General features: G+C 38.6%; 1 protein-coding gene and 1 long non-coding RNA gene across 6 annotated transcripts in view; one reads left to right on the top strand and one right to left on the bottom strand.

Annotated features, from left to right (window-relative positions):
* The window catches only part of Trc (Serine/threonine-protein kinase tricornered), a 131,249-nt gene that overhangs the window by 77,589 nt on the left and 29,875 nt on the right, over positions 1–23,785 (top strand). The window contains exon 1 of one of the 5 annotated variants that reach the window (XM_077419582.1): positions 12,346–13,314. The exons of 3 other annotated variants lie outside the window; for them this stretch is intronic. The gene's annotated coding sequence lies outside the window, so the exon portion shown is untranslated. Of the gene's footprint in view, positions 1–12,345; positions 13,326–23,785 lie in introns of those variants that run through there. One more of the 5 variants, XM_077419583.1, reaches the window with a different exon arrangement.
* Positions 2,760–8,957, bottom strand: LOC143904716 (uncharacterized). Its single transcript, XR_013259024.1, has 3 exons — positions 7,957–8,957; positions 7,054–7,092; positions 2,760–4,364 (listed from the first exon to the last, which is right to left on the bottom strand). It is a non-coding gene; the product is annotated as an uncharacterized LOC143904716 (long non-coding RNA).

The following is a 23,785-nucleotide window of genomic DNA, read 5'->3' as shown; positions in this document are numbered from 1 at the left end:
GCAACGTGAGGTGAGTCACTTTTCAGTTATCGTTTGCTTTTATTTGCTAAAAGGGTTTTATATTCTCCCTCCCCCCCACCTCACAGCCCTTCAAGTCTTTTTCTGCATGTTTCGCCTCCGGAGGACTTGGTACACCCCTCCGCACAGATATACATTTCGACAAATTGTTGAATCAATTATTGAGCTTGGAATTTATTAGAAGAATTTACAATACATATGAAACAGTCATAAACTTATAGAACTCGTTGCAAAATACTGCAACCAATCATAGCAATACCAATAACAATTATAAATATATTTGGAATCTATTATAGCGCATGCCACAGCTCGCGTTGTGTGTCATAAGAAAGGAACAATATGTCTCCCTATAAATATGCATAAGTATGTAAGCCGCCGCGATAGAACGCCGTTTCAGCGTTTCCGTCTGAATGGTTTCGCCGCGTAAAACCCACGTGAAGAGTAGAAGTCGTTCTTTGCCTTTGCTATATACGGTCTCCGAGTCACGCCAACTTGAAATCATATACCTCACGTGATATATACACCCACGCATCTTCTAAAAGATTCATTGTCGTGTTCGGTGATATAAGTGTACTTTGACGTCGACGCTTCTGTCAACTGCAAAAATAACGTGTGAGGGTGTGTTTGGGTAATGTCACAAAACACACAAAATGTGCGTGAATTCTGAATGATGCGCGCGTCACAAGCTTTACATCAATACCGAGATGTGTTGGCGAGATACACTCTCATTCATTCAACAGCGTATGCCATTGATCAAATGAGCCAAAATTTGCAGAACCATTTTGATACCCATCTTTGGATTGATTGGATCTTCATTTCTAAACATTCTCTCTAAATCTGAATCAGTGAATAGTACTGCTGAATCGGTGACTATTCACTGATTCAGATTTAGAGAGTTCTTTTAACTTAACATCAAATATTTTAACCGAGCTTTAAATTAAAATTCGTGAAATTAAATAAGGGGCAATTATATTTTACTATATCTGTTTGGATCTCTGAAATTTAATTCGCGAGAAGTTTATTTTCCATGGAAATTTAAATAAATTTGAAAACGGAGAATAATTAGAGGCTAAAGAGTAAACTTTGGTGCCAAAGATAGGCATTTTCTTTCTACGGTAATTTTAACAAAATTTTATAGTAAAAAGAAGATTGTGCGTTTTATGATATCCTCTCAGTGTGGACTTCTGAGATCAAACGTGTATTTCTGCTTTTTCTCTCTTCACTTTGCGATCTTATCATCATGCGAATTATCGTAACGCGGTCGCTTTTTTTTTTTCATCTGAAAATCGTTCAGGCAAACCGCGGCAGTTTTCATCAGCGGAACCTTATTTTCGCCCTTAAATCTTCCGAAATGCGGCGCGAGCGGTTGGATTATCGCGCTCTATGTATTCGGGCATGCGAAACGTTCTTGTCTGGCAGGATGCCCATCGTTACGCGGGGTGATTGAGTCCATCCACCATCAGTGCGGATTCGCTAACTCCGAGATGCTGGGTTAGTCGTTGGAGCAAGGATGAGACGAGAAATCAAGAGCGAGGTTGCAAAATTGTAACTATAGATCTGCAACTTTACTTTCCGCTGAGCGATCGCGAATTTCAGTTCGTTTAAAGTTTTAGAGTGAATCTATTTTAATTGCGGTGATTTTTAGCGGCTGCTAGATTTATTATAGGGTGTTAGCTGATATCTCGTGAAAAATGTTGACCTTTCCTGAAATTTATGTTTCTTCCGAGAACTCTCCGACAAATGACGGTCTCAAATTATCAGTTAAATGGGGTTGCTTTTAAAAAGTTATTCTAATAAACTTTATTATCTTATGGAGAGAGACGGAAAACGCGTAAGAAATACTATAATTATTGTTTTTATTATATAATATACAATAAGAATATTTTTGTAAAATACCAACATTTCAAAAAAGTATTGGAATTGCTTGTTTATATATTCATGTTTAGTTTATATTGGTTCGCCAGGATTATGATCAGTTACAATTTTATTCAATTTGTCTCCCATTGAACTTGCAGTAATCGAATTGTTTGCAAAAAACATTTTTCTATCGCACGTTATTTGTCGCGGTGATGCAAAACGGCAAACTCTCTCACGCGACCTTTTTAATAAGCGCGCACTGATGCGTGAACGAAATAATGATTTTACGAGCGATTCGATTTATTACCCCGGCGATTTTTCACGTGAAAGCTTTTCACGAAAAGAGCGATGGTTGGCGAGAAAATAATTGCGGGCGATCTATATTTCCGTGAAAAAGCGCTAAAATGGAATGGTTGTTTATTTCGATGGGCACGTATAATCACCGGTGCGCGCGCGATTGCGGTTTTCCATCGCATATTTATAAAAATTCTGACACATTGTTTGCTCGATTTGCCGCTTACATAACGCGAACCTTCATAATCAGAACTAAGCTGTCATAATCATACCACGATTTATCACAATCAGAATTGCAATTTTAATCTACAGAAGAAATAGATTGTTGCGTAGAGTTCTTATCCTTATATGTTTTATCTATCTTAGAAATTACGGCTAAAAATATACGATATTTAAAATGGAGCTGAGAAACTTTATCTTGATGAAAATTAAATTGCTTTTATGTATTTAAAAAATATTTAAAATAAAAAGATAAAATATTTTTAATCTCAGTAAATATGCTCTTTTATTATTAGATTTTTATTTTAAAAAATGAAAATAACAGCAAGAGAAAGATACAGTCACACAATGTGTAAACAAGAAATTATATAGCTTCTTATACATTAAAACTACTATTATTATTTTATCATTATTATAATTTATTACAGAACAAGATTATACATATATAAATACTGTAATTTTACTAAAAGAATTAAAAGGCTTTTAATTTTTTGTGTATATGCGTATATACAACTTTTTTGTATTTCGTGTGGTAAAAGAATGAAAGGAGTACATGTTGGTGACGTTGTGGCAAAGTAGCTTTCGCAATTTTTTCTCATAATACTTTCGCTTCCTCCGAACTTCTTTAAGTGGTTCCACACACGCAGAGGGAATACACATAAAAACCTACGTGTACTCTTGCATCATTTCGCAGGTACTCAGTAAATACAGTTCAACGAAGGGAATGGGGGAGTGATAGACGTAACGTGGGCCATTTATTTGGCAAGCGCAAACAGAGGCACACGTACTCTTAATTAAACAATTTTCCGAGAGTTCGTTTGCTCTAATTAGCTATGATCGCGATAAATAAATAAAACGGGAAAAATGAATAGCCATTTAAAGTATTGATAGAGCCAGATTATTTACCATAAGTTTGGAGCTAGATTTTTAATAAAATCTAGATAAAACATGCATTTTTGAGGGAAAGAGAAAAGTAGAAACGTTTTTGATGTGTAATTAATATTGCATTTAATAAAAAGCGCGTGAATCATACGAGAGTTTCTTCCTTCCGTTTCTCTAAAATGTCGAGAGAAATGTTTTAACAGCTAGTTCCGATCGAGTAACGACCATCAGCAGTTAATTATACGTCGAACTTTTAGCTGTTCGTGCCCTCTCATTTACGTACTCACCGAATTACCCGCATCTAACTTCTGAATGCGCCGTCGCATTTGCATGTCTGTACTTCGCGATGTCTTAATTCTTGCGGATACCGCGGCTGACGCGGAAATCTGGAACAAAGGGACGCGACGCAGCGTAACACGAGCTCCTCTTCGCTGTTTCCTTTAAGCCGCTCTCATTTCCTCGCCTTCTCTCTGAGCTATCCATCTGATCCGCGTCTTCTCCAACTTTTCTCTGGAATCTAGGCTGTTACCGTGGCAACACAGGTACAGGACGCCGAAGACTTCACCGAAGGCCATCGAACAGGAGAGGAATGGAGGAAAACGCGCCAAGACTCCTCTTCTCGCCCTTCCAGTTTCATCTCGCTATCCTCCTTCTGCAATCTTCTCCCCATCTTTCGTCTCTGTCTCGCCGATCAGATGTTCGAAAAAATCAATAAGACTCTCCCTCGCCGGCTGGTTCCATCGCCTTCTCTTTCTGCGACACGGTTCTTCTTCTGTTTCTCCCTGATGTTGCTTTCTCTCTCGGCTCCAGCGCGACATTTTACGTCACACGTCACACGTTGAGAAGAGAGCCGCTACAGAGAGGGAAGTGGCGCGCGGGGAATAAAGGGGTTAGAGGATGACTCAGAAGGGTTGAATGCACACGTGGTGCGCTTTGTTGAGACCACCGAGTATCCGGCACAGCTGATCGCACGAAGCATGTATATACTCGTGTCTCGATCTGCTCCTGCGCGACCCGATGCGACGTTTCGAAGGCGAGCATCGATCCTCCGGTCGAAACCTTCCAACTCGGATATACGGTTGCCATGAGCTGCCCTGAGAATGTAACGGATAGATTGTCTCTCAATGCCTTGGATATTGAGATGGGAGATTGCATAGATAGGTACTGCACCATATTGGATGGAATTAGACAAATGAGAAAGATCTTATTTTCAATGTAGGCTCGTTTTCAATTAGAGGCGAATTGAAAAGAGGAAAAATAAATTTAAAAAAGACATTTTAATGTCTATTTAAATTAAAAAGTCTATTTTTTGAAAGTAAGTTTAGTTTTTGCTATATGAATATAACACAAATTTGGCAGAAAGCGATAAATTTTATATTTATCATATTTTTTATAATTTCTCAAAAAAAGAGAAGAAAAAAAAATAAATTGCTTCGATATCTTGAACTTATCATAAATAAAATAGGGTTATTTGATAAAGATTTCGATAAAGCAGTTCAGAAGTTCAAATACAACTTGTTGTTTTATCTCAGCTGCACAATAGAGAGATAACGTTGCTAGTCCGACTTTCAAGTTTGCTGAATTATTTCAGGAACTGAATTCCTCCACAATAAATAGCATGTTTCGGCGAGCGAGCTTAGAAAGCGAATCAAAGTTACAGATTACGCGTCTGAAAAAAAAAAAAGACAAAGAGAAATCTATAGCGCTAATGGATAAATTTGTTTCCTGGCGAAATTAGGATAGTTAACAGATCAGCCCGAAGTGAATGCGAGAGGGAATCAAATGAGCTAGCGCGAAGAATTTTAGCTTTAGATCCGGTTCACTCTCCGGTGCCGTTCACCCGCCGCTGTAAATTGTATAATGAACACGATTTTGTGTGCGAAGTCTATAGTTATCGCATGTTACAAGCGCGTTATATCGTGACTAACTGAAAGAAACACGTTATATTCTTCGGCCAGCGCACGGTAATACTACCGCCTTCAGGAACAAACCGTGCTCCGCGGTAGTCGTCGGTGGTTCGTAGCGGTTGTCTGACGGATCGGTGTGCTTAATTCCCACGGGTAGCAGTGGGAAAGAAGCTACGCTTGACAATAACCGGCTACCGTTTTACTAGTTATCCCAGAACTGACGGAGGGTGGTCGGGCCGCGTTATTTCTAATACCAAGTTTCAACGGAAGTTATCTTCGATAAAATATTTCGCGAATTGAAAGTTTAAAAAGCTATACAGCCAGAATGCGAAAACTCTGCAAATGGATGATAAAACATTATCCGTGTCACTATTTTAAATCGAATTTTGTTAAAAAAAATTTTTTTATTTGATGTCTGAATTGTGAATTATTCAAATTTAGACATTTGAGTGAAATAATAACTTTGTATCACATTTTTCTTCTGAATATCTAAGTTAGTAAAATTCGTTGGCTGAAGGAGTTAGAATTATGCTCATTACGCAAGAAAGAATTTGGATGTTGTTTATCCCAACCTTTTCGTGCGCAGATTGTCCAGAGATAGAAAAATGGAAACTAATGTCAAATACGCATGCAGTTTTTTTTTCTTCAAAGATTTTTCTATCATGATTCAGCCAGTCCCGGACGTTTATTTACACAACTTGTACGCGTATTTCGCTAAGCGCTTTGAATCCTGTTAGTCTCGTCGAACGTACCTTTCACTCGATGACGACTTTGTACTTGTACGTTCAAGGGAATAATATTATTCCATTGACTCAGTTAATATCATTCTCTGTCGTATTAATGGCTATTACCATGATGAGTTGTGCTATCGACATTATCGGTTCCGTTAGCCAATTTCGTGTAATTATTAACCGCGAGCAAATACCCAATTTGAATTTACGCAATCGTAATTTGTTGTAACATTGTATCTATGAAATGAGACTGGAACATTGAAATTAGTAATTTGATATTCCTTGAATAGTTAGATTTTTACGATAGTGATAATGTTTGAAAAATATAATTTTTTATTGATATTTTCTAAATCTAATTTCAACAAATAAATTAATTTCTATCTTTTATCAAATAACTCAAGAGACAGTAATATCTTTATGTCAAGTATATAGAAAAAAAACGAGATTTTTTTTATATATTCGGTTTTTTCTATTTTTCTAGAAAAAGTAATATCCTCATTCTGAAATTTTTGTCAAGTATTGTAAATAAAATTACTGTTTTATATCCTTTAGTTGCGATTATACACTCAGTTGTATTAGCGTTGCATTTATTTTACGTTATCCTGAGTGATTAATGTAATTCGCATCTCTGATCGTATACACGCTGCTTTTTATCCTCATTCGATGTGACGCAAAATTACTCGTGCTATTGCAGTTTAATATTATGTTAGATATATATATATATATATATATATATATATATATATCTCGTAAAAAGTTTGCGAGACTTATCGCTTTCGTGCACTTAGACCTTTCGTTCCGTTTGCGTTATATTCGCTTCTCCACATCGGAAACTAATCGCAGCTGCACGTTACCGAATAGAAAATCGCGGTGCGACCATTCGTAAAATGTTAAGAGATTGCCATTAATGTGATGTAAGACGCTCCGTTGCGCGTTGTAAAACGCACGGATGATTTCCAAGTTTTTGTGTCGCGCTCACGTAATCGAGTCTTCTCAACTATGTGAAAAATAGTGTTCTAAAGACGGTTAACTCTTAAAATATTTCTACAATATTTTCTTATATTTAACATAAAATTAAAACGAGCGTTCGTCTTTTTTTGCATAAAGATCGTTCAAGCGATAAATCATTTAAATGCGTTATTTACCCATTTCGCGGACGATTTCCGACACCAGAGCATACCGACCTGCAACAAAAAGAGAATACGTCAAAACATGTCGATTTAATCCGGAGATAAGCGAATCTATACCATTTCATATAGTTTTATCGGCGGAACAAAGAGCTCGATATGAAGATAGGTATGAGTTGCACAAATGTGGCAATATTTTCTGTCGCAATCTATACGATCGAAGATGCGAATTACATTGCTTGCTCAGACTGAGTTGATAAGCGAATCTACGATAGATATGCTTTATCGGCGAGACAACGAGTTCGATATCAAGATATCGCTTGCACAAATGCGACAATATCTTCTGTCTAAATATAGTGCTATTCGCGCGAAAGTTACATTTTCTTCTTTTTGAGGAACAAAAGATTTCGTGAAAGTACATAACGTGAGGTCCGGCGACCGTATACTGGTGATACTTTTTTGCGGTGCTGAAAAAAAGGGCATCAGAAGGAGAAAAAGTAAAAGAAGGCACATGAACAGAAATTTATTTCGTTCTTTGTATTAATTATTTATTTAGTAAGGAATTATTTATTACCTGCTTTTCTCCGGATATCACGAAATTGTGTTTGCTGATTACTTTTCCCGACGCTAAATAATTTAGAGAGTTTTTTCCTCCGTAGCGCGGCACACGTTATTACTTCCGCAACTATCTTAATTTTCCTCTCTCGAAACGTCGAAATTATCTGTTTAATCCATTTTCCAATCTATACTCCATCTTCGCGTATAATTCTTCTCACGATAAATGGACCACGAGATCTATCCTGACACACTGAGCTTCCTCGCTATTGCAGCATACATCGGGGAGCCTGCAATTCGCTCTGAGAATGCGATCGAGCGGAGTTACGGGTGATAGTCACGTCCGGCTAAATTATGTAAACTTACGTAATCCTTCGACTGCACGCCTGGCCGTGTCCTCCCGACGATAGTTGGTTAACCCTTTCGCAGCAATATTAGTCCCTTGAAGCTGAAACGTAAAATGGAACACCGCGATAAATAAAACGTATCAATTTTTTCATGTACATTTGTTAATTAAAAATTTATAAATTTTACATTTGAATAAATACAGCAATAGCAGAGACGAAATAACGCGCAAGCAGCAGAAGAGAATTAAATATCACGAACGCTATATCAATTTTAATTATGCGAGAACAATTGCCAACGTATTTCTCATTTATTTACCAATCGTTAATATTTTTGCGCGATTTTATCTAGATATCTAGAAATTCGAAGAGAAACAAACTCGATAATATTATAGGTACTCTAATTGCGACCATATTGCTCGCTTTTGCTACGATCTCTCGAGGTCAAGCCCCGAAAAAGGTGACTTTCATCCCGACACTTTTTCTTAACCTTTCGTCCCGCGGCCCGAAACTATCAATTTCGATTCTACCTTGTGTTTGTTACTTTTCACGGTCCGCGTTCACCGCAATTAGAGAACGGTACTTTTGAGCGGGTCAATGCATCCGTTCGAGATCGTCGAGCGTGCCCAGAAACAAAGGAGTCGGGTTTCACGCGCTTTTGCGCCAATGTTTCCGGAATAACGTTCGCAGCACGTGCATTAACTCTTTACCTCCCTCGACACGCAGGGTGTTCCGCCACTATGATCGATCTTTTTTTATGCGAAAAGTATTCTTCGCATAGCCTGAGAGGGATGAGAGGTATTCATATATGGTTTTTAACTTACAAGCCATAAAAATATGCAAGATTGCAGAAATATCTAAAGTAAATTTTGAATCGAACAAATGGATGTAGGATCTTTATTGTTTATTTAATTTTAGACGGACAGACTCTTAATTTGAGTTTTGCTTGACAAAAGATATTCGATTTAACGAGATAGGTCAATCAAATATTTACAGAAGAAAGATGAGCTGGAAGTAGGTCGAAGAATGGCAGCAGCTCGAGGATATATATACCCCTGTAAATTGAAACGTAAGATTCTCGTTTATCCTCAGCAGCCATTTTCTCTTTACCAAAGGTCCAAACTATTATAATTAAAAGGAACGTGCGCCTTTTAACAATTTCAAGAAATCAGCACATTGGTAAATCAACATTTAAAATAATCAACTTTATGAATCTTATCGTTAGAAACTAATAGATGCTTGTGTCTTTTCCCAGCATTAGAACTTGAGAGAGAGAGAGAGAGAGACTCATTAAGCTGCGGTTAAATTAACGAACTGGTGAAACCGGGTTTTAATAGTCTAGCTTCTAACGTCGTTAGAAATATTTCGCCTAATTATTTCAGCCCGCTATTACGATCGTTATTATGGCTGATCGCTCTGAAATTATAAACATTGAGCATTGTAGGCAAATTTGCACCAACATATAGGAACGCAAATCGTCGAGTTTGATTCGGGCAGAATTGTAAATAATCGAATTGGACGCAAGTGGTTCAACAATTATAACCGAACGAGATACGTTTTGACGCCACCGATAACCCCGAGTACCGAACGGCTAATATACAGCTCCCTTCGTGATCGTAAGCCAACAAAAAGGTTTTACGGTCAAAGGATTCGCGTATCAAAAGCTTGGATGTGGCTTATTTAAGCGGATTAATTTTGCTTGTACCACTCGCGTGACGGTGGACATTATTGAATGCTGTTGCTGTGCGGCGTTTATCGCAGAATGGAACCTGCATTATAGGATCCGGATAGCGCATGCCGGATAAAGAATAGCGGTCGCGACCCCGCCCGCGAGATTCCCGTTAAGGAAGCATTAAACGATTCCCATCGGGTCGCGTATCGGAAGCGAGAGATCGCTTCCGCAATTACGCACTCATGTGCCTGATCCCATTATCAAAAGTCGCTATTTCGTTGCATTATATAAAGCATCGGAGTATTCCGAGCCTGACGTTTATCTTCGAATTTTCCTTACGAGCGTTAGACCTTAGTTTTCAAAAGCGTTTTCCACTGCAAGGTTCCTATAGGTCTTTCTAATCAACATAAAATTTGTACGCACATTTCAGATTATTCATTTCATTCTTCTGCCTGTTTAAGTTATTCAGACAATTCTATTGTCCCAACGCAATAATTTCTTCACACTGTGGAATTTCAGTACAAAGTAAAATTCAAAAGAGAAAGAGAGAGAGAGATTTAACTTCGAATTAAATATAATTTCCTCGATGGCAGACAGAAGCTCCGAAAGGCTTAAGTCGCGATTACGGATGCTTATAAGTTGCAATTCCATTCATCGGGTATCGATATCCGTCTCTTCAGCAAATCCGATACAGTGGAAAACACCGGGCGCTCGGAATGGGGATATATCCTAGTCAGTAACTTGTGCGCGGCCGCGTGGCGGTGCACGTGAATGTGGGTTAGAATGCGGTAGACTCTAACCAAGCCACGACGAGCGCAAGCAAGCAGGCAAGCAAGCGGACAAGCAAGCAGCTGACGCGGTGGAATCAATATTCTCACGTGTATACGCGTATATAGCGCACGCACGGGCCAACCCGCGCTCTCAAACGGTGCATGTATACACGACGACCCGGGAAAGGTAGCGGTCATTAACGGCAATGATGATCAAAGTGATTTGGGGTGAACACATACATCGATGCGTTTCGGAACGATGTAACCGATATTGGTTTCTCAACGATCGTATAACGGATATTATACAATACTAAATATTTATATGTTACATATTAAATACATAATAAATTACTCCGGCTGATTTTGTTACAAATATTGAAGTTATCGTTGGAGAACGTCTCGTCGCGTTACGATAATAATCCTCGTAAATCTCTGTCTTTTGATAGATATGTTTGACGTTTTTTCAATAGAGATACTTAATTAAGAAATTATCGAGAATCGAAGAACTTGGAGAGAAGTTGAGCTGCGACAGTGAATTTTTATTTTTACAATTCTCTGATGAAGTGAATACTCTTTTACTCATTTGAATGACTTCTAAGAAAGAATGTTGACTCGTTTATCAAATGTAGGTTAGTGATAAAAATACATATCTATTGTATTTTCTCACTCTTCACGTTTCTGGGAACAAATTATCAATTCGCTATAATTTTCTTCGTTGGTGTAAAAAGGAAACATATGTACTGCTGCGCGTTACTCGAACATATATGTTGAGATAAATTAATCTCGCTCGATTTTGCACGAGCTATTTTTATCTATAACCCATTCGACAATGACGGAAGTCGAATTTGCTTTGCGATAAGAAATTTATCAATTTTCTACCGGGAAACGCACTTCGCGCGTTTACCAAAACGGTGCGCCGCGTACGACGGCACCGTTGGCCGCATGGTCGCGGTCGGCGAGATAAGAACGCCGCTATCTTTTTTCACCCTGCTCGAGCAAGTAGATAAAAAACTGCCTCTTCTTCGCGACAGCCGTTATCGTTCCTCGGCACAATAACGTTAATTACATTGACTGCCACTGTATTATACGCTTAAGCAACTTTGTCTTCGACACCATTTTGGTATCATGTTATTTTTACATGTTACTTAACTATATATTTATTCTTTATCGAAACACAAAAAATTTTTTATTTTCTCTAAAAAATCGAGTCAAATGCAATATCACATAACTCTTTCTTAAAGTTGCTGTCGCATAAAAAAAAAACGAATTTTTATAGGCAATCGTTAAAAAATAAAGTGGTATCTCACAGGTTTTTCTCTTTTGCACGTGGATACAGAAATGCACGATGTAAGTTTCTGCCTGGCATTTATTTATCGCGGCCAATGTCTCGCACCGGAGACGACTGTACAGTATACTGGATCGATGGTCGCTAATTTTTAGAAAGCGCGATCGGAGCGGGCCCTTCACGTTTGACCCCCTTCGCGATTCGTTAACGGGCGCGCGTTCGCGCGGCATGATACCCCCCGCGCGTTCGGCTCCCCGCGATAAATCACACGCCTCGACCACTGCGCCGCGGCGGCGGCCGGCCGTGCGCCGGAGATCCGCGCGCTTACTTTCAAATCTCGTGGCCCCAGCCCAGAAAGAAAGAAAGAGATAAAGAGAAACGGCGGGGGGGCAGGGGGAGGGGAGAACTCGCGAGAGGGAACTCGCCTTGACGGAAGAAAGAAAACCTCCGGCGCGGCTCGGTTCTCGACTCGAACCGTCTGGATGCGTTTTATCGGACCTCGCGCCATCGCGCGCGCCGCATAGGTGTCCGCTCGTCCGCGCTCTACCATTGGACCGTGACCGAGGACAGTGGGGAACGAGACCGCGGAGCGATTGGCGGCCGCGCGTCGGCGCCGGCGGAAGCGGCCGCGAGAGGGTCGCTCGCCGAGAGACCGGGTTCCGCATCGGCGCGCGCGCTCACTCAGACGGCCGAGAACCGTGCACCCTGTCGCGCGAGTCACGTCGCCCCGCGAGTATATAAGTTCCGTTATCCGCGTTCCCACACTCCCCGCGCTCGGGAGGTTCCTCCACTTTTCTCGTTCCCCTTGATCGAGACGCTCCGAAACAAATCGGATCGTATAACGTGCTTGGAGAATACACACGTCGGAGTTCGACGATCGCCGCGAGACCGTTGGATCCGCGATCGCGACACGTGACCGTGCGCGGAAACTTCCAGAGAACGTGACCTACTCGCGGTCGAGGGTAGCGGAGCGAGAGACGGAGAGGAGAAAGAGAGAGTGAGAGAGAGAGAGAGAGAAGAAGAAGAAGAGGTGGAAGAGGGACAGAGACGCGGTCGCGATCAGGTGACGAGAGCCCATCGCGCTTTCGGGCCTTTTCGTCATCCCTCGGGGATGAATCTCCCCTCTTCGCCCTGCGTCCTGTGCCGAAGAAGAAATCGGAGTAGTCGCCGCTTGGCACTCGCGCGGCCCGGCCGTCACGCGCGTCCAATCACTCTCGCGCGTTCGCACGACGAGCACCTGTCGCGATAAAATCCTCTCTGGCGAGGTTCGCGAGAGATGAGGTGACTTTCGGTATCGAACCGAAGGAAGGAAACGTGCGCGGTGGGTAGTGTGTGTGTGTGTGTGTGTGCGTGTATACGCGCGCGCGTGTATGTGAGAGGAGAAGGAGGAAGGAGAAAGAGAGAGAGAGATCGACGGGACGTCTTCCGGAGCGCGTGCATCCTCGACGGGCAGCTTCGAGAGACAGTGCCGCATCGCCGAGTTATTCGCGCCGTCTGACACCGACTGCCGCCGACTGCACCGCGCCGCGAGAAGCGCTAAAATTGGATATACCTCTGTCGCGCCGAGCTCGCGCGCGGCTGACCGCGCGGCTGCCGCCGAACCGGATATGAGATGCGCCTCGTCGTGAGATCACCCCGCGAGCGATAACGAAGGTAAACGCAAGGCAAGTTCCTCTCCCCCGTCGCCGCTGCGCGCGGTAAATACCGCGCGCGCTTCAGGGCCGATTGTTCCAACCTGTTGGTAAGCTAACTAATAGTTAAATCATATATGTCTATCTTTGTCCAATGTAAAGGATAAACAAAGACATTAACCATTAGGTAGTTTACCAAGAGGTTGGAACAAAACCGGCCCTTAACGACATTAATTAGAGGCGACCGCGCTGAAATGTCGAGGCTTCGCCTGATGCGAAGTGGGAAAATGCGTTTTCGCGTTGGATGTTACCCCCGAACGGATTCTATTTTGGTTCACTGAATATCGATCTTCGTGAACACGACGCTTTATAATACCTGACGCACGTACTCATTTGTGTAAATATCTCATTTGTGCGAGAGACATTTTGACATTGAATATATCTTGGAAACAAATCGCTTAAGTCCCCCCCCTTAAAATAAATTTATAATAGATTACCTTGGCTTCAATCGAATAACCGTTACTGGATGCGATACCTACTTTCTCGAATAATTTTGAAATTATTATTTACCGCGCTTTTTCGGCTTTTCGTTCCCAATTAATGTTCATCATTGATAACGTTTACCGTACTCATAGTACTGTCTAACCCCAATCTCTTAAATTAAAATTTAAAAGTACTAATCCCGTTTCTTTTCAAGTCGTTCGCACGATTTACTATTTAGGTCGCTAATTTATTAATAACCTATTGTCGCGCGCGTGGTTCTCTTCATCACCAGATAATATAACACAGTTATTAGTACTTATAATATACACCGTTACCGTATAAGATCCTTAATTTCTTTCGGCTCGTTCTTATCAGAGCTCTTAATTAACTTCGTTCCTCGTCAGAATTCCTGGTTTGATTAGCGCGAATTGTACAATAATCGTACCGATATTACCGCCACTTGTTTCCACGCCCATTATAGAAAAGTGCGGCTCGTTTCGCGAAATCAATTTCCACCGACGACCTATCGCGCGTGCACGTGGAAATGCTGATGCCCCTGGCGCGCATTATGCGTCTCGGTTCTGCATAACGACGCATATAACGGCTCGATCCCGAGTGACGTAAGATATTCCGCTTGTGGCACGATTAAGAAAAGAAGTGCCTTGATGATGATGCTAACGTCATTCGTCAAAATTTCAAATGAGCGAGAGAATTTTTGCGGTGTGCGTGTATTTCTCCCTGACCATTGTGTAAATATTCAGAGACGGCAACGCGCACGTTGCCGTACGTAAAGCCTTGAAGGTAGATCAAATCCGTAGATACCGCAAACGCGTGCGTATGTTGCTCCGTTATGCGAACTACATTCCAATGAACGAAGCGCGACGATAAATCTCGCGAAGTATGTGTCTCCTTCGCGGTATATGGCTCAATATAATTAGCGATGACTTGTTATTCGTTATTGCCGGTATAGTAATAGATATAAACGTGAACAAGCAAAGAAATTTATTCTACAAATTATTCTACAAATAAAAAGGAAACTTGCACTTTTTATGTTCAACCACCCTATTTAGAGAGATCAGAAGTTGATCGATCGAACGATTTGATCGACCAAGAGGGATGAGAAACTTTTGCTTGGCAAACGCATAGTGCGATGCGAGTTGTATGTGTGATGTCGAGTAGATTTTTCGTTTCCCATTGCAGAAAAAATAATGTAGACCGGAATCGTGTCGGTGTAAAGAAAACGTGTATTCTAAATCGGTCTCAAAATATGAATTTCCACGATTAAATCGTCAAATAGCCTGTTTATCTCGGCCGCGCGCCAAGATCTCGCACGCTTTCGTCGATTTGCAAAATACGTATATGTACTCGCGATCTCATCACGTGTTCTGATTTCTCCCCCGGACGACATCGGTTTCGCTCCCTTCGCGGTACGCGCTTTCCCAACAGAGCGATTTCCGAACGAACGCCGCGCATTCTTCGCAACTAATATGTAATCGCCGCGAAGAAAAATGCGACGTGCAGGGCCGCGGTGTATCTTTCCGGGCTTAAAATTTCTTTGTGACTCGGCGTAAACAGATGCTAATTCTTTCCATTTGAATTTTTAATCCTGACAATTTTTATATTATAAATAAAGGATTACTGAAAATATTGTCAGATACGGAATTGATATACATATACATCATACGTTAATCAGGACACATTGTTCGTGGTTAAACTTGAGAGAATTCACGAGAATACGTTTCTTCCTGCTTTACGTAACATATCTACACAAATTAATGAATATTTCTGGAAATTTTGCGGATCTCATTGAAACTTTACGCTTGGAACTTTATTAGTTCCTGGATGATGAATCGCGGCGTCAACCGTTGCGAAACGCGGGTCACGCACTCGATGACTGCGAAGCGGGCATTATCCTCGATCGGCGGTACCTCGTTCCTTTCCTCTGTGCCAGTCGGCGGGAATTGCTACTTCGAGATTTTAAAGCCGTTACCACAGAGGTTCCCAAACTGTTCGACTTCTTTTTTTTTTAGTATCGCTTGGCAAACTTAATTATACATCGAATTTTATTATAGACATATGTACAATGATTCTGTATAAGGTAAGATCTTATTTATTATAATCGAACTTTCGCAGATAGTAATTAATTAATTTAAATTATTTTTCTGTCTTTATCCTGGAGAGGTATAAGAGATTTTCTTTTATATTTATCTTATATACATTGTTGAAATTATATCTAATTTTCAACCGGAAAATGTATATCAAATTTTTTTTCTTTTTACTCGATATTTTTGTGGCGTCCAGTTTGGGAACCAGTGCGTTGCTAGGTGAAAGATCACAATGCGAGCGGTCGAGCGAGCGAGCGAGCGAGTTGTCGAGTGACTCAGAGTCCGAGTATCCGTGGCACAGAAACTCGTGACGGCCATTGTGATCACCTTTCTTTCATCACGAGCTTCACAATCTGCTCGTGGAATTCGTAATATCGATCGTGACGTACAAGAGCTTGACGTTACGTTGTTAGAAACAAGACAGTTTTGTCAATACAACTTTGGGATCATATGCGATTCACGCTTGATGTCGCTACCGATTCAAGGTACATCGATAGCACGACTATCTCCCGCAGGGATAACTGATCCGCATGGTCATTTGGGCTTAGCGAACTCACGGACCCGAAGCTTAATACCCTATGGATATTCTCATACATTTTACACGCCCTATATATACACTCGTATACGCACACTACTTGTGAATGATAGCGCAAGAAATGTTTGTGGAAAAAGAAATAGAAGCTAGCTCATAATGAAACTAAGTTAACGTAATATGAAAATAAACAAAAATATAATTCGTATTTGATATAGATAGAGCAGGATAGCGAAAGCCAAAGCTTATTTTTTATTTACATTCCTTAATTTAAAAGAGCATGAATACCGAGTCTATTCGATCATCTTTGCAATCATTGATATATCTACTTTAGCATTTATAGAATATTATATATATTCAATTATTATTTGAAACAATTTTTTTGAATTTATATTTTGAATTTATTTGTATTATTTTGTATTATATGCAAAATTTAAGCTCTTTATTTCGAATTTTAAAGTTAAGTATTGAAAAAAATATTATTTTTCCGTAAGAAACAAATAAACCAGTAACAAATTAAATCTATAAAAACCAACAAACCAGATTTACTCCAATTTCTTTAATCTATTTTTTTATTAATATAATACATCTTCAAATCATTGCAAATACTGATCCGGATTTTTTTTTTACATTTGATAGGAATTTTTCTCCCGCACCCTCGATACATATCCCCCCAAGTATCTCGACCTAAATAACAATTCTGGATCCCGAGAAAAAGGGAGAATGACGGCAGGGGATCTGCTCGAATCCCATCTCCCGTATACGAACGCTCCGATGTTTTTCTCCACGCACGCAGGTTACGTTTGACCCAAATACGGAATTGTGCCTGTCTTCCTGCCGGAAGTTACCGTGTAGCGATATCGCTATCGGGGAGATGTCGTCGTGACGGTATAAAACACAGGGATATCGATAACGCGCCGCTGTCGAGCTACTCGCCTGCGAGTAACGTGGCGTGGCGTGGGTGCCACTTCCATTTTCGCCGGGAGTAGATCGGCTTTTTCGGTGTGCGTGCATAGACGGATGTCTAGATTGTCTAGAACAACGGTTCCCTGACAGGCTTTATTCCTGGATACTATACCATCGTACGAAAGGGGCGCGAAGAATGTAAACGTGTGACAAGGATGAGAGAGAGATAGGATGCAGCGTTATAGAAGGGGGGGATGAATTTGCCTTGCATATGCAAAATTATAATTCATGATATTTATCGGGAAGCCGACAGTTGGACGTATATAACAATTATTATTTCTATCGAAAACGGAAATATTTCAATATTCTATCCTTCAAAAAATAATTTCATTAATCTGTATTAAATAATATATAAAACAATGCAGAGCAAAATAAGTCTTAAATTTGCTCTGTTTTTTATTAGAAAGAATAATCTTGTTGATTTTTTTATAGAGCTATTAATTTTTTCACAGTGTAGAGCTCCATTACTTCAACGATAAAATATTCATAGCCTTTTTTTGCACGTATAATTTTGAGTCTGACAGATTGAATATAAAGCGTTTCGAGAGAATTAGAGCGAATCAAGCCTATAATTTCAAGATTTACTTTGGATCAGGTCTCGCATACTTAGAGTGGATCGTACAAATTATGGACTTGATCTTCGGTCTCAAAGTATAAATGCCTCATACATAAAGTATCGCATGAAAATGATGGACCAATAAATCAAATAAACGTTTCGTAAAATATTAGCCAGCTAGATTATTTTCGAATAGAGAGCCAGTACAAATTGATATGTTGTGTTCTCAGATATTAAAAAAAAAAAAAGGAGTTCTAATGCGAATAAGATGGGAATTTTCGATCACTATAGGCTATTTCTATATATATCGCGAAATTCTACCGCGCGATGATCTCCGTGAAAATATTTTCCAAGACGGTCGGTATTGAAGTACGTGGGCCAACAGCGCGCAATGCAATTTCTCGATGGGAATAACTTCGTTTAATGGAAATACCGTGAGTTTTAAGGTGAGTGGCCCAAAAGCTACAAATTGACCGGCGTGTTCATCGTAGATAGAAATGGAACCTTTGTCCCCCGATGCTCGTAAATTTCTTGGCAAAACGCAGTGATCATTCCGCGCCGAAGTTATTTATCCGAGGAATTTCGTCATTATTGAGAAGAAAAGAAAATATGACCGGAGAAAATGATTTAGAACGAACTTTATTACACTCTCCTTATATAACTTTTTTATTAAACTCTGCGCCTGCTTGTACTTTTTTTACGACAGTTGAGAATGTACTTTTTTTATTTGACAAAGAGATTGATATTCGACAAAAACATGATAAAAGAGCCAGAAGCAGGAAATAAGATCAACGATAATCTATGAATACAGTAGAAAAAGGAATATATACAATGATTTAATTAGTGCCCCATTTATTATCGAGTTTTTTACATTAAATAATATTAAATTAGATTGTTATCTTTATAACTTTTATTTCTGTTTGCTCGACTTTCTTTCGTCGATCTTTATTTGTCGGAAGAAGAATAGTATGGAATGTAGTTTGCTTCAACACCGCAGACTTGCCCTCAGAAACATGTAAAAAGCATGTAAACAGGTTCTTCATTGATTTACGCGCAATGGGCGTAAAAGCGCGAACGACTGATCGTTAGTCGGACATCACCGAGTTCGATACGACTGTTCCCCGAAACGATTCCGTCTAAAAATACACTGACCTCATACGTACAAATTGGTTCGATGCGCGAGCTGCGAGAAAGTTTCCGAATAGATATCGCTTTGATCTATTTGTTAATTGCTTCCACTTGCGTGCCGGCCTATTAATCTTCAAGTAGATTATATATTCTTATCCTCTTATTATATCACATACCTCTCCTATCGTTCTATCACATTTATGGTATTAAAACAAATGAAATTCTTAATAATAACAAGCTGTTAATTTGCTTCTATTCAAATAAAACTTCCTTATTATATATTTTTTCGAACTTTTTTTTTTTTATTTTTGGGATATGACGCACAGAAATTTAAAAGTATCATATGTTATGTATATATGCATCACGTGTGCGTAACTGCCTTCATTAAACGCTCGTAAAGTTTCACTTATTTCGTGGCGCATGTTGCGCAAATCAAAATTAAAGTCTGTCTTTTCAAGTATAAGCAAACGTTACACAACAGTTCACTTTAATATGGTATTCTCGACACCTTATGTTGAGTGCGCGTACTAGGATATTACAAAATCCAAACAAACAGTTAGCTTCTATTTTGACGTTGACACGGGATACGATGTCAAAAGCTGTTCCGTCAAATTGAACGTTATGTAACGAGCCATCGATCACGATTGCGCGAGTAAGAGAGAGAGAGAGAGAGAGAGAGAGAGAGAGAGAGAGAGAGAGAGAGAGAGAGAAGAGAGAGTCGTTCTTTTCTCTGAGAACTTCGAGAAAGTTACGTTATATGACCCATTTTTAGAATCTTGTGTTCTATATCTTAAATATTATTTTTTTTATGTGTATATATATTTTTATTTTTTTAATATCTACATCTATATATATATATATGTAGGTCTGGAAGTATGTTCCGGGACTTTTATTTTTGATATCGGTATATTCCGGGACATTTGGCAGTTTCCAGGACTGTCCTGGAAAAAATTGATGTCCTACGGCATTTTTCGGGACAGTTTTTTGAATCTGATTACATATATATGCGTTATATTCCAGGACTGTACATTTCAAAAAACGTAAACAGTCCCGGAACATACCTCTGGACCTACATATATATATATATATATATATATATATATTATATTATATTATTTTGTTGCTATTGCAAATATACAAAGTAAGTTTCTTGCATATGTATACATTCAGATTTTTTAAAGAGAGAGAATCAATATATATTACTCAGGATGACAAAGCATTAAAAAATAAATTAAGAGTAGGTATGTGTTGCGAGTTCACAGAAAACTGCTTTGTAATTATGACGCTGCAACGTTTTCATTAAAGTCCAATTTTGGCGCGGTAAAAAATCTTCGTTAAAGTTAAACTCATTTGTTCTTTATGCTCATTTCTTGTTTGCCGGTTGTTAACTCCTTATTATACATAAAATTGTCCGCTGTAGAGAAAAATACATTTTGTTTTCTAGAATGAACTTCGCATTTCCTTTTACGACGAACTCGCGGTCATTTCACAATATCGAGTTATGATAATTGCCGTGAAAAAAAGAAATGTATAAACGTTAAACAGATTGTTGTGCGGTATTAGGAATTCGTGGTATTTGAAGCTCGTATGTACGCCAAACTGCGAACATCCATCCAGTAAGAATTTTGGTTCACAATTAACATCCTGCCGACGATGTACTTCGCTTCTTTTATCTTCTACACTTTCTCAAAGCATAAATTATATCGTCGACGATAAAATGAGCGAAGGCAGGTTATTGCTGGCGGAATTTCGTGACTGGCGTATTACAAATTGAACTATTTACACATCTATTTACACATTTTTATCAATTCAAGTCGTCGTATTTTTACAGCTCGATGATCATTTATTTTAATTTTTAATTTAGATATACGCAATGACAATCACAATTTTAACTGTTATAACAGTCTGCAGTAAAAAAATAGTTTTTAGTTATTGTTCTAAACTGTGAATCGTCTTATCGAAACGGCTATCGAAACGTCGACACCTATCCCGTTTGTCCGCAGCTTTTGGAGCTCGGCCAAAAGCTCTCGATATTAGAAACTCTATATCATAGTCCTAGTTTCCACAAAAGACAAAGCGGCCATTTGTCGAATAGAACGCTTTGCCTCCGCTTTGTGCCACCTATATCGATTTTATTAGCGTCCAAGAAACTTTTTCAATTATTTCGCGCGCTCGAGACTAAAAGTCACGCCGTCGTTCGATATATCGCGAAACCATATAGAACATGTAATATGTTTCGTACACTACCTATATATAAATGGTTTCCGTAATCTAACTTGTAACTTGATTCGCGACGAATGCCGGATGCACTCGGGTCGTCGACCTGCCGTAGAAATTAAAGGCGAGAAATTATTCATTGGCTAACGTGGAATCGATAGCACCTCGCTGATCAAACTGAAAAAGCCACGATCGCTGCTCCACTGACTCAACATCTATCACGCTTTGTGATATGAGAACAATCAATAATTATCAGACGCGCAATAGAGAAAACAGTGGAACTTTCCCATCGCTTACATGATAGATTTATAAACACTATTATACCATTCGATATTATTTGTCGTGCTAATATTTTTTTATGGAAATCTTGGAAGAAAAGATACAAATCTGAAATATGAGGAATAGCTACAGTTTTTAATTGCTAAATTAAAGTTGCTTAAATAACATTTTAATTTACATTTTATAAAATTCTATAAGTTATAAAAAATAATTAAACCTAAGTTAATATACACGTTATAAAAGAATTTAAATTTAGTGATCTGGTTTCACTGTTTTTAATTCTTTCTATATAATTTTTCGATGTTTCGTGATGCTTTTTTTTCGCAAACTAAAACGCGTTTTGTTCGGATCGAACAGCCTTGTTTGGAGGTAGTTAGGTAAGATGCCGGTTGTAAAATCTTTCCGCGAAGAATATGCCGTGCACCAACATCTCCTGCGAAGGATGAGAAATCGCTCACGAAAGAGACCACCAAGCGAGCAAGAACATCTCTTTCGCGAATTCTCAAGGCGAATATACGCACGATTCACTTTCGATTACTACCGTGAATGGACTTCCTGATTAAATGCCAATGGCAAATCCGAGTTTCTAAATACAGGTTGAAACAGTATCAAGAACTTAATCAAACAGTGTTACAATCAAGTGCAGTTTCGAAATGTTTGAATTTTTCGAAAGAACAAAATGAGAAACAAATAAGTTCTCGGTTTAGTCAATTTTTGTTTAATAACGATTTTAATTTGTTTTCAGCGAGATTTTAGATTTTTTATTTCTCATGCATGAGTAATAAATAAAGATTTTATTAAATTGAATTTTAAGAGGAGAGCTAATCATAAAAATGTGTAATATGTCAAATATTTACATATATATATACGGACACAGTGAATATAAATTTCTTAAATTAAAAGATTTAAAAAATAGGAATAAAACTTGTATATTCTTCCAAAAAATGTTTGATGAGTTTTGATTGATAGATGTCACTACAATTATCTATGAAATTTGTTTTTAGAAAATACCAAAAAATCATCCAATAGCATAATCTAATTATAAATATAAATCATTCGATGTCATTCTTGATTTAACATTCATGCAAATACTTCAGATTGAAACGTTTATGTGTTCTATTTCGGATATATCATGCTTAATATTTATCGAAAACGAAAGTCAGGTATATTTTGAACTTTCATTTTTTTTTAACACGGATGATTATTTTTACAGAAACATATGTTCACTTCTTGGACGCTTTGAATGTTTCACTCGGTATCATCATCAAAAGTGAACCGTGCAGATTCGCCTTTACCTCATCTTCCATCTCTCGCATTTTCCATCCATCTTCTCTCGCGATATCTCGAACGCGGATCCTGCGATGATCCGTGAGAAAGTCAAACAAGAGCGAATGCCAAGACCCATTCCGATCCGAACAAGGCTTGAAGATCGATCGTGACCTTCGGCTTTCTTGCTAGAGAAAAGTAATCCGACGAGTATACATACCGTTACGTAAGTCAACTTTTATTCCGTTTTACGTCATACTCCGCATTGAATCTGGCATTCGCGAATGTTTTTCCGAGATGGACCCGCGGTAAAACCTGGCGAATGGATTTTTGACATTTTGCATGACGGTTTATTACGAGATATTGCATATTTTATACATTGAGTCCTGAAGTTTATTTTTTGTTGCGTTCTCATATATGAATAATAAAATTATGGAAATAGAACAATACTAATGGTTAATTTTAATAACAGAGCGGTGACTTACGAAGAGAGGCATTACACATATTCACAATCACGTGATGATTATAAATATTAATTGAGATTGTACAATTGTATATTCATGATTGCTATATCCTTATAAAATTGATCGAACTGTCGTTGCCATTAAATATTTATAATGTATTTATTGAGGCAACTTATCTTTAATTTTATTATTTTATTATTATAATGTTTTATATTTTATTCTTTATTTATGAATTTTAAGCGCATTGTAAATTAATTAGCAAAGTAGTTAATAAAGTCATTAAATATCTGAATATTCCGAAACAAAAATGTACGAGAGAAATTTTACAAATTAAATAAACTTTTGATTATACAAAATTAATAAATAAAATAATAAATTTATAATTACAGTCAAAACAATTATGATTTAATGTAATTAATATTGCAACGTAAAATTTAAAAAATTATAATTGTGATTCTTTATTAATTGTAAGATACAATTAAAAATTCTTCGAATAA

Source organism: Temnothorax americanus, unplaced genomic scaffold (assembly GCF_048541705.1).
Source record: "Temnothorax americanus isolate GAGA-0224 unplaced genomic scaffold, ASM4854170v1 Scaffold56, whole genome shotgun sequence".
In the NCBI taxonomy this organism is placed as follows: Eukaryota; Metazoa; Arthropoda; class Insecta; order Hymenoptera; family Formicidae; genus Temnothorax; species Temnothorax americanus.
This window is presented reverse-complemented; position numbering and strand designations above follow the sequence as displayed.